At 43.7% G+C, this 5,873-nt stretch overlaps 1 protein-coding gene across 1 annotated transcript in view; it reads left to right on the forward strand.

Annotated features, from left to right (window-relative positions):
- The window catches only part of PAMR1 (peptidase domain containing associated with muscle regeneration 1), an 80,727-nt gene that overhangs the window by 49,303 nt on the left and 25,551 nt on the right, over window positions 1-5,873 (forward strand). The gene's annotated exons all lie outside the window — the stretch shown is intronic.

The raw sequence follows: 5,873 nt of genomic DNA on the forward strand, positions 1-5,873 counted from the left end.
TATGGGAACATGTTAGGGGAGTAACAAACCAGCCAACCAGCATTTACTGAGGGATCACTGTGTGTTGGGCTCTATGGGAAACAGGTGAAAAACACACTTTCTCTAAGTGAGCTTGTTTTAGTTGGTAGAATACGCCCCATGCTTTTCTAGTCGTTCTTGAGTAGGCCTGAAATGAGCAGGAGTTGTGGGGTTGGTACAGGCTAGAGGAGTCACAGAGTGAAAGGATTTTTCAGACTCTGATGTCACTCAGTTATCATTCTCCAAGTTAGCCCTCCTTACTCTGTAACCAAGTTCCTCACCACTCCCTGCCTAACCATACCTGACTGTCCCATTGAATCACCCCTCTTGGCCAGTTCTTGCAGATCGAAGTTAAAAGAACACTAGTCACCCTAAGTAACCTGGGATCAACCAAACAATGACCAACTCCAAAGCAGGCAGGCGTTTCTAATTCATGTTACGCAAAGGCAGGGCATGATTCTCCTCTGATATTAGATTCAAACTTTTTCCACAGAAGGGGAGAAACTAGAACTTGTTGAGTCAAATGGCCAACCCTTGCTTTTGGGAAGAGTGTCTGCAGACCACTGCATGTGGCAGTACCAGGACCGTCAGCCCTGCTGTGTGGTACCTCTGACTGTGCCTTTGGCGGAGAGGGACTTAGATACTTCAACAAGAAATCTTTTACCAGGGGGATCTGGTAACCAAGACCTTGTTTGAGACATAAACAGGTGTCACAAGCTACAGGTGTCACATATGTGCAGATCTACAGAAGTTGTGCAAAAGAACAAGAAGAATTGTAATTTAGGGTTGGAACCGAAAGAAGACAGATAATGATCTAGGCATGGATCCTCAGAAGCATGTCCGTAGGTGTGTGAATGTGTGTGCAGGTGATGCACTGAGGACATGTTCCCAAAAGAAGCAGGTAATGGAGAAGGGAAGCTGGATCGATAAGAAAATCCAGCAAAGGGGTGATTTCAGGCAAAATCCCAGCTGGCAGTAAGAGTTGGAATGTAAATACATCTCAAAGCGTGTCCTGACTTTAAAGCAGGGCTGCTGGGCTTTCATACCCCCACTGCAAATCAGCCCCTGGCTAAGTGCTGCCCTGGGCATGAATGAGGACACTCCTGGCTTGTTATGCATGTGCCCGTGAGCAGAAGGATTGCAGCTGTGGGCCTTTGGAAGTGAAACAACATAGCATGGGACAGGGGGGTGGAGAGGCAAGAGGTCCCCAGAAACAATGAAAAGGCATCTAAGCAGAAGCAATGGCTGCTTCAATCACTTCTAACTGGTATGCATAGGTACTTTGGGGTCCTTCTAACAGGGCCTGGTCTGACACGTTCTAGAAAGTTCATCCATTTTTTCAGTGAATTTCATCAGTGTTTTCCTGCAAAGAGTATAGATGAAGACATACTATTATGTCTTGAGTGGGCTTCTGGGTTCTTCCAGAAGCATCCCTTGCTTTGGTTGTGACAGCTGATCTGAATGTGGTGACACTGAATAGTTAGAGAATGATGTTCTGCTTCATGATCCTGCCTCATTTGTGGTACACAAGCAGAGAAGAGTGGAGCTGCCTTCTCTGTTGTGGGTATTTGTATGTAGAGTGATTCTGGAGTCTTATAATGCCAGATCTTGAGTTTTACTTTCAGGTCCAGAGGGGGAGACTAAAAAGGTTAGACTTGATTTCTAGATGAACTGACTATATGGTATTTGTGTTTTGATACACAAAGGTTAAAATGGAGAGAAGTAAAATATCAACAAGTAATGCAAAATGACTTCAAGAAGCTGGGTCAAATCAGGGCTGGAAGGTGGGGAGAAACTGGTACAAAAGTTGTGACTGAAATATTTATGAGTCATTTATGAGCCAAAATTCGACTTCCCAGCATTGTTATTCTACCCAGAAAACAAAACCCAAAACAAATATACATAATGAAAAAATGTAAGCTATGTCATTATGACCTGATTCATAACTTGATTCATAAACCATCTCAAATGACTTAATCTCAAAACAGCAGCTATAAACTCACAAGAGAATTCTTAGCCTCCTTTCGAAATACTCAAAAACCACAATTTCCTTTCTTCTCTATCATCAAAACTGGGGAGGGTGGTGGTGGTGGATAGTGGATACATCAGTTTCGTGGCATCATTGTGGGGACTCCACATGTTTTATTGTTTTCTGTAAGATTTAGGCTTGTTTTGCCTTCTAGGAAATTCATCACTCACTGCAGCTAACTCACTGAGGGAAGTCTTGCAATAACTGACTGTGGCAGTTTACCTTATAATTCCTGAACAAATCTTAGCCATTTTGCCAGAGCAGTCAATCATCTAGAATAAAAAATAAAAACTTTTTTTCCTTCAGGAATGGATTAGTGAAAAATCTCATTAAGGAAATTCTTTCAAAATGAACAAGAAACCCAAGCAATCTGGGGTTCCACAGCTATGAAATACCCAAATTGAATGAGGCACTTGTTTAAAACAATAGCTTTAGAAGCACATATTAATGAGAATTGCTTCTTTTATTTATGTAGTGCCAAGTCTGATGAGGGGACACTGCTCGCAGACACCTCTTTGATGGTCTATCAGAAAGTCTTTGTGGAAGGATTCCTTTTAGCAAATGAGAGATTAGAAGCAGAGAATGCAAGACACGGGTACCCATCAAATTAAAAATCAGAGGCCAGGACTCCACACTGCTCACTCTGTGCATGCTCTGTCCCACATGCTTCTCACCACGGGTCTGGGTAAGACTCCAGATGATAAGCAGTGAGTTCTGTTTGTGTCATGGTGTCATTATCATGTCGGCTCAAGGCCTCCCCACACCAGGTGAGGCTCTCCTGTCATTCCTTTCCATGGAGAATACTGACTATCTGTTGATATAAGATATAAGGGGATTCTCTTTATTTTCTGTGAGTCTGTGAGTGGGAGAAGAATAGAAATCAGTTCTCAATTCAATTATTGAAGAACTATATATTTATTTTTTTACATTTATTTTATTCATTTATGCATGCAAAAGCTGGGAGATAGGCCAGAAGTGTGGAGGGGGACTGTGAGAAGATTCACCAGAGACAGTGGAGAGCAGAACAGGCAGATTGACTTTAATACACTGCTGAGGGGAGCAGCGGGCGAGACAGGAGAGGTCTGCTGTGCCATGTGGGTAGCTTCCTGCCCAGGGATCGAACTCGTGCTGCAGTAGCTGCCAATAGCTTCATAGTGCTGAGATTTTAACTCCTTGTGCCACCAAGAGAAGAACTCTATATTTATAAAAACAATCAAACAGTACTAAGTATAAACAAAAAAGAAAATATTGTTTTGCCTGAGTGATGTATTTCCCAGCAGAACCTCGATTAAGAATTTGTGATATCCTTCCTGACTTTCTTGTGTGGTATACAGTGCATAGACATCATTTCAAACCAGTGGTTCTCTACTGGGGGCAATTTTTTCCTTCACTCCTAGGGCACATTTGACTATGTCTGGAAATATTTGTGGTTGTCATAACTGGAGGAGGCTGGCATTATAGCAGCTATTGGGTAGAGGTAGTGGCGGGCGGGGCTGCCAAACTCCCTATGATGCACAGGACAGCCCCCACAACAGAGTTATCTTCCCTAAATGTCACTTCTGCCAAGGTTGAGAAACTCCATTTTAAATGAAAGTGGATTGCAATATACATGCAGCTTCTCAGCTTGTTCTCAGGGTCCATATCATGGATTTTTTTTTTTTTTTCTGGGTCAGTCTGTGTTGATCTACGGCATTTGAAAAAATGATTGCTGAGTATCCCATTGTCTAGATGCATATTCGATCACATAGTCTTTCAACCCCTTACTATAGTTTCTTGATATAACTTGTAATTTTTTACCATTATGCAGAAGAGCTGCGATGAATATCCTAACCTCTATTTCTTGGTTCACTTGCAGGGGTATTTTCGTAAGATACATTTCTAGATGTTGAGTGGTTAGTTCGAAAGGTACAGGTATTTAAACTTTTGAACTGTTGTTGAAATAAATGGTCATGAGATTTCACTACTCACCCTACAAGATGAGCTGTTATAAACACCAGTTCTTAAAATAAGAATTGAAATGGGTATTTCAGAAATGAAGGCCTATTTTGTCAAGCTGGAAATGGATTTCTTTTTAGTGGAATTCCATGGGTCTGAGGGGAGATTTCTTGTTCCCAAGTCATAAAGAAAAAAATAGGCAAAGAGGAGGGAACAGGTAAAGAGGTAGGTAACAGGAGATGCTCAGGTTGGCCTTGTTCAGTTCAACTGGCCTTGGTGGGGTGTGTGACCACCTCAAATATACCCAGGCCTCTCCTTAGGTGCTCTCTCGGGGAGAAAAAAACTTTCCCCTGCTCCCAGGTGACCTTCTCTGAGAACAAAAAAAAAGGGGAGTGGCCCTCTCCACAACTTTGAGGCCAAGCTAGCTTCCTGCCAGCACCCTCAGCGACCCCCAGGCTCCCAGGCCACCATGTAGGAAACTGGGCCCCCTTTTTTCCTCTGAAGTTTCCTGTTTCTTTGTATGGAGCACAAGGACAAAATAAGTTCTTGAGTAAATGGTCGGAATCTTGTTTTGAAAAAGTGGAGCGTGAGGGATTCAGTGCCCTGCTCCAATTTCCATGTGGCCTTTGTTCCTCTGGCCCAGTTGACGATGCTGGGTCTCCCCCCTGCATCCTAATGAAGGACGATGAAATGGGCTGAATCTTGGGGCACAATACTCACCCTGCAGGCCCTGACGCGCCTTGGAACAAAACAAATCAGCTTCTACCAATTAAAGAAAAATGGTGAATCTGGATTCATTTGGATTTTGGAGCATCGGAAGGTTTCCCACTAGCCTGTCCCAGGGGCTGGGAAGAAAGGAGCACAGGCTGAGAAGCTCACTGTATCCTCCAGCTTCAAAGGGGAGCCCGTCTTTCTCAGCAGAACAAGGGATTAAGAACTTGGGAGTTTTCATGGAAATGTTATCGCAGCTGCAGTGAGAATGAGCTGAGAACTCACCTCTCCCATCTCAGACAGGAATAATGTGCTACGGGCTTGGTGGTATATTAATGCCAACTGCTCTGAGATCTCTTAAGGGAGGCATTATAAATTGACTTCTTACCTGGCTTTTTTCATTGTTCCAAAGCCTCATCTTGTCTTTCCTATATGGAAAATCTTCCTTATGAAAATGCTTTACAGAAGGTGTCCTTTTGTCCATGGTGAGATGGTGCCTGGCTTCTGGTTAGTAAGACCTGCGTTTTACTCTGAGTCTAAATTGACTGTTTGGGTGGCCTTGAGTAAGTCATCTAACTCCTATTTGCCTCAGTTTTAGTTATAATGTCCAGAATAAAACCATATATATCCTGCCACGCCCGCTGCTCCCCTCGGCAGTGTGCTTCGTCAGTCTGCCTGCTCTGCTCCCTGCTCTGGCTCTGGTGAATTCTCTCACCCTCCCACACTTCTGACTGTACCCAGTGCTTGTATAAATAAATAAAAATAAATCTCTTAAAAAAAAAATATTATCTCTGCTTGTGGGGATGAATGAAATGATCAACATAGCACTGGGCTGGGTAACATTATCATTTACAATGCTGGCCCCATGTTATGGTCATTTAAAAGTTGGTAGAGGGCCTTCCCGGTGGCGCAGCGGTTGAGCGCTGGGTTGCGAAGCTGCCCACAGCCTCTGCAGCGCCAGTTCGATCCCTGGGCAACGGGGTGAGGGTCCCACGTGGCACGCAGACCTCTCCTGCCGCCCGCTGCTCCCCTCAGCAGTGTGCTTCATCAGTCTGCCTGCTCTGCTCTCCGCTCTGACTCTGGTGAATTCTCTCACCCTTCCGCGCTTCTGACTGTACCGAGTGCTTGTATAAATAAATAAATCTTTTTAAAAAAAATAAATAAATAAAAGTTGGTAGAA

The sequence above is a fragment of the Talpa occidentalis genome, unplaced genomic scaffold (genome assembly GCF_014898055.3).
Source record: "Talpa occidentalis isolate TD23 unplaced genomic scaffold, MPIMG_talOcc4v2.1 talOcc4.3, whole genome shotgun sequence".
Lineage (NCBI taxonomy): Eukaryota > Metazoa > Chordata > Mammalia > Eulipotyphla > Talpidae > Talpa > Talpa occidentalis.